This window comes from Schistocerca gregaria, chromosome 3 (genome assembly GCF_023897955.1).
Source record: "Schistocerca gregaria isolate iqSchGreg1 chromosome 3, iqSchGreg1.2, whole genome shotgun sequence".
In the NCBI taxonomy this organism is placed as follows: domain Eukaryota; kingdom Metazoa; phylum Arthropoda; class Insecta; order Orthoptera; family Acrididae; genus Schistocerca; species Schistocerca gregaria.
The window spans coordinates 600675655-600688213 of record NC_064922.1 but is presented as its reverse complement, the minus strand read 5'-3'; the positions used below and the strand labels follow the sequence as shown (position 1 = coordinate 600688213).

Genomic DNA, 12559 nt, shown 5'->3' with positions numbered 1-12559 from the left:
GGCTCCATGAACACTCTTCTGAGCTTAAACACTTCCGCTGGCCACCAAACTCCTCAGACATGAACAATCCTGTACATAACTGCGTTGCTTTGCTACATGCTGTTCAAAAGAGATCTCTACCCCTTCGTATTTTTACGGATTTATGGACAGCCCTGCAGGATTCATGGTGTCAGTTCCTAGCAGCACTACTTCAGACATTAGTCGAGTCCATGCCACGTCGTGCTGCGGCACTACCACGTGCTCACGTGGGCTCTACATGATATTAAACAGGTGTACCAGCTTCTTTCACTATTCAGTGTAGAAACAATGTTCACAAATTTTCCATTAGTTTCATTTAACAAGTAAAGGGAACAAGTGTCCGTATTACGACATTTTTGTGTATTTTGTTTTTCTGATCCCTTACAACATTATTTATGGAGACCTTTTTGATTTTGATAAAAACACTCTTTTGCGTAGAAGTAAAAGAAAGTGTGGTGCGTTATCTTAGAACATAGTTATTTTGTGACCTTCCTTACTGAAGAATAGCTTGATGGTTGAAATTATTTATAGCAGTAAAGTACCTAATTGGCCCGTCCGGTTAGCCATGCAGTCTAACTCATTGCTTTCCGGGCGGGAAGGCGTGCCGGTCCCCGGCACGAGTCCGCCCGTCGGATTTGCGTCGACGTCTGGTATGAAGGCCAGCCTGTGGATGGTTTTTAAGGCGGTTTTCCTTCTGCCTCGGCGAATGAGGGCTGGTTCCGCTTATTGTACCTCGGTTACACTGTGTCGACGATTGATGCGCAAACACTTTCTCTACCTATGCAGCATATCAGAAGATTCCAGGTTCGTATCCTGGCAGGGTCGCCATATGAAACGTCCCCTTAGAAAAATTATACATAACTGTGCTTAAACTGACACACAAAATTTTTTAGCGCCACGCAATCTTACTTTTAATAATCCCTACAAAAAAATGGCCTTGACTAACATTAACCTATACGTTTCACAAATCGCTTACCTCACAAAAATCTTGAATACTCGAACTACTGCAATATAGCGAGCGCCACTACTGCCAGCTAAATAAAAGATTCAAACTACGGAAGGCACAAACTACTGATAGGGATAGTTAGCAAATGAAAGATTTTAATAGAGAACAAACAATGTATTTACCTTAATATCATGAAAAGTCATAATATATATATAGCAGTTCATGACATCCAGTCTTACAAATTTCAAAACTCCACCATTTCTCTCCCCACATCCACCACTGCTGGCGGCTCACCTCCAACTGCGCAATGCTAGACGCTGTTCACATCCAGCTGCCACTGCCCAACACTACAATGGCAGACAACAATGCAAACCAGCCACAGACTGCACACAGCACAGCCAGTGATTTTCATACAGAGCGCTACGTGGCGGCGGCGTTACCCATATAAGAACCTAAACAGCCTACTTACACACAATTCAAAGCACCTAACAACAAATATGAGCGGAATTCATAAATACACTGAACGAAAAAAATCGCAATACGAAAAATTTATCAGTGTAGAGTAATGAAATTTCGGGAATACATTTATCTAGATAACATATTTACATGTTTAACACTGCAAGATGACAGCTTAATTTAAGTGAGAATAAGCCAATTAAGATGTGAAATGCTGTTACATCATTAACCGGTGTTGAATGTAGGCAAACAAAAGTGGATGGATCATTGTGTTCTACTGGCACCGGATGTCACCTTGTCGGATGGAGTTTCATGTTTACTGCATTGGGACAGTTATAACTGGTTGTGGATGACGCTAGAATTGTCGTGCGATATGTTCTATATGTACTCGATTGAAGACAGATCTCCCGATCTAGCAGGACAAGGCAACATGTCGACATTCTGTAGAATATTTTGGGTTACCAGAGTGATGTGTGGGTGAGCACTATCCTGTTGGAGAAACCTTCTGGAATGCTGTTCAAAAATGGCAGCGCAACAGGTTGGATCACCGCATTCACGTACAAATTCGTAGTTAGTGTGCGTAGGGTAACCTTGAGAGTGCTCTTGGTGTCATAAATCGCATCTCGGACCATAACTCCAGATGTAAGTGCAATGTGTCTAGCAAGGAGACAGATTGGTTGAAGGTCCGCAATTGGCCTGCTTGTATCCAACAGACGGCTATCATTGGCACCAAGGCAGGACCAGCTTTCATCAGAAAACACAGCAGACTTCCGCCCTGCCCTCCAATGGGCTCTCATTTTACATCACTAAGATCTCAAATGGCGGTGGTTTGGGTACAGTGGAGTGCACGCTACAGGACGTCTGACTATAAGGAACCAGTTTATTACAGTTTGTTGTTCGTTGTGTCACTACAACCAACTGCTGACGCAGTTACAGTATCGAGCGAGAGAACCATATCCTTAACACAATGGTCCTCCCTCTCAGTAGTACCGCCTGGCCGTCAACAGCTGGGTCTTCTTGTGGCCGTATATTTTAGTGACCGCTGCTGCCACCACTTATGTACAGCAACTACATTCCTGCCAAGTCTTTCTGTAGTATCGTAGGAGGAACATCCAGCTTATCAAATGGTCCAAATGACTCTGAGCACTATGGGACTCAAATCCTGTGGTCATCATTCGCCTACAACTTAGAACTACTTAAACCTAACTAACCTAAGGACATCACACACATCCATGCCCGAGGCAGGATTCGAACCTGCCACCGTAGCGGTCGCTCGGCTCCAGACTGTAGCGCCTAGAACCGCACGGCCACTCCGGCCGGCTCCAGCTTATCGTAGCACTATTACACGATCTCGTTCAAACGCAGTGAGATTTTGATAATGGTCTTTGTCGCCCTAAGGGTATTCTTCACTCATATCAACTCACCATGTACAGCCTCAAAGGTAACTAACGTTCAGACTGTTGCTCAGGATATTTAAACCAAACCAGATTTGAATCCTCATAGTCTGGCTACTAGCGCCGCTCTTATGCAACTGGTGTGGAATGTGAATGGACATCGCCTTTCAGATGTAGAAACACGCCCACCAACTTTCGTACATGTCGCAAAACTTGCGATTTGTTCCGTCAGTGTATAACCATGGTTTGCCAGTTTACAGGAAGGGCTAAAACGTACTGGAAATAGCAGAAATATGTGGCAGAGCATATCAAAATGAAATCATTCATCAAATGATTCATTTATAAATAAAACATAATGCATGGCTAGTAGGTGCGGCATGTACCCATAGGTTAATGCTAGTCCAATGCAACAACTAATGCAGTTTATAATACCATGCAGATCGAATGAATAAAATAGAGCTTTATAGTTTAGCATAAAAACTGAAAAAACTCTAAAATCCAGAACTGAGGCCCGTTTTTCTTTGAGTCAGATCTGTCGTACGAGGAGTAAGTTTAGTGTTGAAATTACGTTAACATATTTGGCATCTCTCCAGGCGGTACATCATACGCCTTCACCTGAACATAAAACAATTTCACTATCATCAGTATTTTGAGAGGCACATTAGGTTTCTCGATAGTGAAATGTTCGAATAAACCTTTTCTTGTGAAATTCTGCTACTAGCAACATAATAGTCAGAGGATAAAGTGTAGCCTAAGCCCATTCGGAAATGAAGATGAAATGAGATCTTCACCCGTAAGTTCTATTGGCTTCAAGGCATCTCGGCATATCTTGAGATGAATATTTTTGCAGTGTGGTTCTATTTTCGCTGCACCCACCACAATGCAATCTGTGCCGCGGGCTATGGCGTTTACAAACACAGCTCCTGTGAGATCATTTCTTTTCCTGTGAATCTAGAGTAGTTCCGAAACATAGTTTCTTAGCACAACTTTTGTATATGCATTATGTGTACGTGACTGAGTACAAGGCGCAACCGCTACCAACAACACATTTGATCACAAGAAAAAAACACTTCATCATTGATCGTTAATTGACCTCCTTTCTTAGACTCATATTTCCATAAACCCGTCCAACAGTTTTGGTTGTTCAGCAGTATCTTTATTTTCCACCTGAATCATTTTTCACGCATTTGTTGCAATCTTACCTGCATTATTTCCTCATTCACGTTTTGTAGCTTTACTTTTTGTATCCTATCTTTATTTCTTTCCCCCTACTGTAAACAAACTTTCTACCTTACTCTCTTCACCCTTGTGTTCCATAGTGTTTGAATTTTTTGTCACTTTGTTAGTGAAATTATCCATAGCTCTTGACTTTCACTGACCATAGCCACAACTCGTTAGAGGTACATTATTTTGTGCACTCATAAGTATTACAGACATACACGAACATTACATTTACGGCCAAAGACTCACCTATAACGTGACGTACAATGAGTTGCAAGCCGCATTGTCAATTACTGTAATGTTTGCGATCTCCTCAGTGCGGAGGTCGAAGGTGACGATCTTCGGCGGACACACGTGTTTCGGGCTGGTCGTGATGTCCAGCACACCGGTGTCGAGAGCGTAAAGTGCGTCATCGTCCGTCCAGGACATCTGAAAGAAATAGGAGGAGAGAATAATCTTCTCTTTGATGTCATGGTACAAAAGCTCAAAATAATATTTGAGTGCTCTCGTTCGACAGGCTCAGCGGACAATTGTGAAAAACTGGTCAAATGGGTTCAAAGTTTGAAATCATATCTCTTCGTTGCTGGAGCACCATTTAAATCCCTCGAATTATTGAAGAATGGGAAAAACCAAGATGGATTTGTTTTCGCCCGGTGTAAGTTAAATCCTTAATTGTGTCAGCAATAATTATCTTACTGATACGTAACAGGTTGTAGCACACACCGATGTGACGCAAGTCACGGTATAGAGATGTGAACATACGCAGATGGCTCTCGTATCGCGTAAATAAGGTGCAAATACACTGTGCGCACTGGCGGAGCTGTCATTTGTACTCATATTATTCATGTGAAGAGTTTTCCTGCCTGATTATGGCCACACGATGGGAATTAATGGACTCTGAAAGCGGATACGTAGTTGGAGCCTGACGCATGGCACATTCCATTTCGGAAATCGTTTGGGAATTGAATGATCCGAGATCCACAGCGTCTGGAGCGTGCGGAGAATACCACATTTCAGACATTACCTCTCACCATGGTCAACGCAGTGGCTGACGGTTTTCGCTTTACGACCGAGAGCAGCACCTTTTGCGTACTGTTGTCAGTGCTAACAAACAGCTTGAAATACCGCAGAAATCAACGTGTTACGTAGGACGAACTTATCCCTTAGGAGAGTGCGGAAAAATTACGTGTTAACGGGATCTGGCAGCAGACGACCGACGTGATCACCTTCTTTAACACCACAATATCGCCTGACGTACCTTTCCTGGACTCGTGACCATGCCGGTTGGACTCTAGACTACTGCAAAACCGTGAGGCCCGATTCTAGTTGTAAGAGCTGGTGGTAGTGTTCGGGTGTGGCGCAGACCCCACGAAGCCATGCATCCAAGTTAACAACAAGGCACTATGCAAGCTGGTGGTGGCTCCATAATGATGTGGACTGTGCTTAAATGAAATGAACTAGGTACTCTGGTCCAAATGAACCGACCATTGATTGGAAGTGGTCATGTTCGGATACTTGGAAACCACTTACAGAAAAATACGATGGAATTTTCATGGAGACAATTCACCGTGTCATTTGTTGGAGCTGAAAAACGTTCTTGGCAGTTCGGGATAATAATTGGGCCACCAAGATCACACGATATGATTTCCATCGAACATTAATGGGACATAATCAAGAGGTCGGTAAGTGGACAAATCCTGCACCTGCAACGCTGTCGCGGTTGTAGAGACAGCATGGCTCAATATTTGTTCAGGGCACTCCCAACGACTGCTTGAGTCCATGCCGTATCGAACTGCTGCATTACCCAAAGCAAATGGATGTCACACGATATTTCAAAATATCTCATGATTTTTTTCACCCCAATGCTTGTACTGAGTGTTTCAAATTGTGATTCACTGGTATTCTATCTTAAAAATACATTTTTCTGCGGTTTTTGAAATCTGGTATATTATATTCCTGAACTTTTAAAGCTAGCTGCCTGCCTTTGCGCAATATTGAGTCAATAATCAGGTCTGACTAAACAGTCACGGTACTTCATTACAGATAACTCAATCATCTGCAAAAATCTGAGGTTATTATTAAAATGGTCTAACACGCCGCTAATATGTAACATGGAAATTATAGACCTAAACACCCTTTCCTGCGGTACGCCTGAAGTTGCTTCTGCATCTCTGGATGACTTTGCATCCGTTGCAACATCCTGCGTTCTCCCTCCGAAGAAATCCTCAATATAGCAAGAAATTTTGTTTCATGCGCCATATGATAAAAAATTCGTTAATAATTGTATGTGTGGTAAAGAGCGATTATTTTTCGATTGTCAAGAAGTGTTGCATGATCTCGATCCCGTTGATCTATAGCTTTCAAGAAGCAAGGTGGGAAAAGTGGTTGTAAGTTCCGAGTGAATGTTTTTGGAATCCATGTTGGTTGGCATAGTGGAGGTCATTCATTTCAGTGTGCTTCTTTACAAGTAAACTCCCAAAATAATGGACTTACCTGTGGATAACGAAGTCATTTTGCAGAGAATGCGCGTAAGTTCTTATGACGCGTACAAAGGGGAACATTCCTCATTTGATCGGAGACGGCCATTTACTCTCCGTAATCGGGGCGATGGACACGAGCTGTTTAGTGCAGTCAGTGGTGGTGTCGTCTTTAGTGCGGTGTCTGTCTACACCTCGGTAAGGTTTGAATGAAAAGTTAGAGGGCGCGGCTTATGGCACGGTGCTGAGCGAAGCTGGGACACCACTCTTCACCAGTGGCAATGTCGCGAACAGGCGATTGCGGCTGCTGATGTCCTCTGAAAACACAAGGAAAATATTTGTATTCTTTTGTTAAAGATTCAGTGTATCGTGTTATTAAGTTGGCAAAGAGACATCTAGTACTGCACTTTCCTGATATATATTTTTTTGCAAGAGCTATGTTGTGAATAACCGTGACCTACACGATATATATATGTATATATATATATTACAAAAATCTTGTTTGCTGCTCTGCGAAACACATTTTTAGTTAAAAACCCTTAGTTCAGTGTCTTTGTAATTAAGTTAGGTGTCAGTATACATGCCGTGTTTGATTATCGACCTCTCTAACAGCTCCATCGTCTACGCCTCTGCTCTGAAAGGCACATTTCTGTATATGTCGGTGGGTGCATCATGTATCACTGTTTCTGCACTGTTTCCAGTTGCACTCACGAATAGCGCATTGGAAGAATTAGCATCGGTACCGTGCTAGGCGTGATAATTTATTTCTATGTTTTTCCCGTCGTGGCTATTCCGCGAGAAGTAGTTCTTGGAATATACACTCTCGAAATTTCAAGAGCAAACATTCATTTTTGTGATGCAAAATGCCTCTCTTTTACAGTCTCCAACTGGCATTTAGGGTGCAAAAGCGTGTGATAAGAATCATTAGTGGTGTAAATTCAAGAACATCATGTAGAAACCTCTTCAAGTAACTTTGTACCCTAACCACTGCTTCTCAATATATTTAGTACTTAATTAAATTCGTTAAAGTAATACATCTCTGTTGCCATCCAATAGCTCAATACTTAGTATCAATACTAGGAATAAGAGAAATCCACATGAAGATCTAAAATCACTTATCGTGATCCTAAAAGGGGTCCAGTGTTAAGGAATACACATTTTCACTAAATTGCCAGCCACCATTAAAAACTGGGTACAGTACAGACAGAGTTCGAAAGACTTTTTGATAGCGAGCTCCTTGTACTATATAGATAAATATCTTAAAAGAGAGTGTTAAGCAAGCCTAAGTAAAAATGTCTTTAAAATTTCAGCGTAGACGGCACTTGTCACAACAGTCAAGATTAGGTATTTTGTGTATGATAAATTTATTAAAAGTGCATAAGAATGTTTCATTCTGACAGCGTGTTAATACTGTAAATATTAGCTGTTCCAGTTTATCGCATTGTAATCACCTATTTCGACACCTTCCTGGCAAATGATCAGGGTAGTAAGTGCTATATTCAATTGTTTTATCTTTTTATGTTGTAGTTTCTGACATGTTTCATTTTTTGGGTCTATGGAACGAAAATTGAATCTAATCTAAACTAATCTAATCTTATCTGCGAATTCTCCATAACTACCGCTCAGTTAACGATTCGCTAGTGAAACCCTCAGCTCACGGTTGAATTTTCTCCATTTCTTGTATTAATCGCGCTTGATAAGGACTCCAGACTGATGAATAATATTCAGAAATCGGTCGGACGAGTGATTTGTAAGTCACTTCCGTAGCGGATGAATTTCAGCTTCCAATGAATCTTCTTCTTACGAATGTCTGTCTGGTATCAAATTTTACTACTTTTTTAATTTTATGGTCTTATTTCAATAATGCTACACCACCAGTTTTGCTCATTTCAACATATTGAGGCTTCAGCAAAATTGAGTGATGGCAATTCTCTGACTTGAGTACCTGGAATATTACACTCCATCGCTTGCTGAAAGGGATTACCTTTTCTTTCTATTGTCACCACTCAGTTACGTTTAAGCCTCATTATCTCGGAAGGAACAAAACTGTAGGTGTACGAACTATTGAGATAAGGGCTTTATATGATCTTTTAACTTTAAGTCGTTACAGATCGTTACTCCTAAATACGACGGCTTAATGAAAAGTAGTGCCTCCGTAACTTTTATGTTACAACTCTTAAAACTTTCTAAATAAAAGAAAAATTATTAACATTCTACATCACTTCTCCTCATTTTCGCATGTCCGCAGCGTTCTGCCGTTAGAGCGATCTGAATTGTAGCGTTTAACATGTGGGTGTGTAATGTAACTATGTCGGTGAGTGAGAAACAGCTGCTGTAATCGAGTTTAGGATTCGACACTGTTCGTCCAGACATGGAGCACATTCTTCTTCAACATGACAATGGCAGACCACACACGAGCACTGCGACATATACAACAGATCGACTCCATGGGTTCAGTGCCATCGATCATCCTTCATACTGTTCGAATTTGCTCCGTCAGATATCCATCTGTTTCCCCTACTTAAAAAACATCTTCGAAGACTTTACTTTTATAGTGATGAAACTGTCTAAATAGAGGCGAGGTTGTGGCTGCCGGTTAACGAAGTCGAACATTCTTCAGTGATTGTATCTTTGCCAGGATGCCTATGTTGAGAAATAAGTGTCCAGACACGAAGAATGTTAATAAAGTTCGCTTTTGTTTAAAAAAACGCTTTAAGGCTGTTCACATAACAAGTTGAGATACTTTACTTTTTAGCACACCCTCGAATTTTTTGTAAGTTGCTGTTGGCAGTATTTATGCGTGACAGGTACTGTGTAGTATTTCATACTCAACGGTAAGGACAGGTGGGCTACAGAGTAGAGCAGCAGCTGTCATCGTGGGGAAGCTGGACAGGTGCAGATATTAGTATTGAACACGTAAATACAGTAAACAGAAGTTTTACTTCACTTGCAGCTTTCTCTATGCGTTACGGAGAAACTTTACAAGCGAACATATAGCAATGAAGTGCAGCTATGACAAGAACATCGTGCAGTGTGAGGGATCCACTCCTAACCCACGAGCGAACTATCGAAGGGTGACTGAGACTGAACACGGTCGAAGACTGCGACTGGAGGCTGCTGCTTCGCGGCAGCAGAGGGCGGCGCCTCTCGCAAACGTGTATTTCCGTTACGAACTGTGGGACGCCGGTCGGGGTGGCGTCCATCTAGTGTACCACGACAAGTTACATCATGTTACATTTATCTACGTTTTGGGTCAACTATCAGGTCCCATAGCAATCGTAGTTCCGCTGCTGGTCTTCCTGCGTTTCGGTACCGTCTTATGTCATTACAAGCTCTCTACAGACAGTAACAACGTTCGCAAATACTCTCACAGAAGCTTCAACGTAGTCCACCATATCATTACCTCTGGAGCCAGACTGTGGGGTCGAGGGCGAACTAATTTAGGGCTAGGTAAGTGTCGCACGATGATGGAATGATCAAAGTTCATCGCATTTGGCATCTCTCGAGTACTGTGTCGTGGATCATTGTGGATTAAATCGTTTAAACGATCTTAATCAAACCCCGAAGGTCTTCCCGGACGTGGAGAGTCAATAATGTCAAAATGATCGTACTTAAAACGAGAAAACCATTTCTTGTCGTGCTCTGTACAACGACATTCTCCCAATACAATGTTTTTGGCTGCCACCGCTGCTGTCAAACCTGTATCGAACGCAAACAGAAGTATAGGTCGGAAATGTTCCGAATTCTCCACGTAAACACTCCATTTTCTAGCGTCCACTGCTCCACTCACTATCTCCAAATAACAAAATGACAATATCTAAAATCACGTAGCATAATTCACTACAAGTAAAAAATTACAATCGATAAATAAACCTACGGCAACAGGAATACCAACATGCAAAACAAAAACTACGAACATATGCTTCAATCTGATACTCGTTCACAGCAACGTCACCGCGTGTTTCCGCTAACGTCCACGCGAGGGCAACTGCAGTAATATAGTGTTGTACATACACTGCTGTGTGAGCTGTTGGGTTTGTCAAGTCGCTTCCATGCACTGGTGTGTCTTTCCTGAGTATTATTACGACTGCATTGAGGACGACCCTACATTGTGGTTAACGTTACTGGTTCTTCGGACTGTTTCTTGTACAACTGCAAACGATGGCCCAAAGACATGATATGATACCAGATAAAGACAGCCGAAGACATATACCAGACGGCTAATCAGTTAGTGATACCAGTTCATTTTATATGTAGTTCAGCGAATTACCCTCTTCTGTAATAGGATAACATTCTCTATGATAAAAGAGGAGATAATGATTTTGCAGCAGAATCGGCAGCAGCGGAGAATATGATGTCGGAAAAAAAAGTTTTTTGTGGAAAAATTGACGTAAGTCGGTTACTACACCTTCCCACTCACAGAAGAGTTGCTGGGAATAAGTCATGACTGTAAAGAAGATGAAGTGTAAATTAAAAATCGCAAGACACAAATACCTGAAAAGGTCAATAATTGTAGAATTAAAATATATTTTTCTTTTATTTCCACCAGGAGGAGGTAAATGTTTTGTTTTAAACTGTTAGGCTAAATATTCTCTCTCCTTTTAGTGCTTTAATTTGGCTATAAATAAACCCTCTAGTTTCTTCTTTATATTAATGATATACTTTTAACTATAAAATAAGAATACAAATTCTTGCCTGTCTTCTTCTTCTATCTTTAGGGCCTCATAGAAACTTCATTCAATCATTTTCTGGCCATTATTCTCCAATAGGTTTTCTTTTCCAATTATCTAGCATATTTTCATTCATTCTGACCTATTTTTTCCTTCCTTATCTGTAAATATAGTTTTAATTCTTTGGCATTTGTCTATCTGTGGTTTAACCCTCTTTTCTATGTTTTTCTGCTTCTGTAAGTTTTCTGTATAGTTATTCAAATCATCCAGGGTTAATTTTAGGTCTTTCGTATCCTCCCTGGTTTCCATTATCCATCCTATTTGTACCTAAGTCAAATATTTTCTAAAAGTAATGGAAAGAGTAAACTTGGTGCTTTCTTTGGGGTAACGGACAACAGAGGGGAAGGCGCACTGTGTGGTTGCAGTGTTAATATCAGTAGTATATAACACTCCATTGGAGTAAACTGAAACTGCCTTTAATATTGTATATTTATTCCGTGATGAAAATGAACTGTTGAATGCTATCTGTAAGAAAGTTTAGAATCCAGTCACGAAGCTGGTCCGATGACTGGTAAGCTCGTTTTTTGTGCACTAAACGACAGTCAGAAACTGTAGCGAATGCATTTAGGAAGTCACTCAACATAGCATCAACCTAAGAGCCTGTGCCTACGACGGTCTGAATCTCATGAGCGATCAGAGCGAACTGAGTTTCGCAAGACCACTGTTTATGGAATCCATCTTTACCGTCAAAGAGTAGATTTTCATTGTCCAAAAACGTAACAACGCGTGAGTACAAGACACGTCAGGTAACTACACAACGTCGTCAGTGGGACGGGCCTATAATTATACGTTCCTTTTCGACGACCCTTCTTCATAACGGCAATGACCTGCTCCTTTTCTTTATTCCAAGCACGACTCACGCCCCGTCGTCACAGCTTTACTTCCGCCAGTACTTCGCCTCCTACGTTCCAAACTTTACAGAAGCTCTCCTGCGAACCTTGCAGAACTAGCACTCCTGATTGAAAGGATATTGCGGAGACATGGCTTAGCCACAGCCTGGGGGATGTTTCCAGAATGAGATTTTCACTCTGCAGCGGAGTGTGCGCTGATATGAAACTTCCAAGCAGATTAAAAGTGTGTGCTGGACCGAGACTCGAACTCGGAACCATTGCGTTTCGCGGGTAAGTTCTCTACCAATCCTCTGCCTCCTTTCTTTCAGGAGTGCTAGTTCTGCAAGGTTCGCAGGAGAGCTTCTTTGAAGTTTGGAAGGTAAGAGGCGAGGTACTAGCGGAAGTAAGGCTTTGAGGACGGGGTGTGGGTCGTGCTTACGTAGCTCAGTTGGTAGAGCACTTGCCCGCGAAAGGCAAAGGTCCCAAG

The 12559-nt window shown here is 41.7% G+C and overlaps 2 protein-coding genes across 3 annotated transcripts in view; one reads left to right on the top strand and one right to left on the bottom strand.

Annotated features, from left to right (window-relative positions):
* Positions 1 to 12559, top strand: part of LOC126355491 (octopamine receptor Oamb-like) — an 879391-nt gene that overhangs the window by 434605 nt on the left and 432227 nt on the right. The gene's annotated exons all lie outside the window — the stretch shown is intronic.
* Positions 1 to 12559, bottom strand: part of LOC126353965 (protein yellow-like) — a 158889-nt gene that overhangs the window by 69394 nt on the left and 76936 nt on the right. For both annotated transcript variants that reach the window (XM_050003272.1, XM_050003271.1), the window contains one exon: positions 4285 to 4464. The gene's annotated coding sequence lies outside the window, so the exon portion shown is untranslated. The remainder of the gene's footprint in view (positions 1 to 4284; positions 4465 to 12559) is intronic.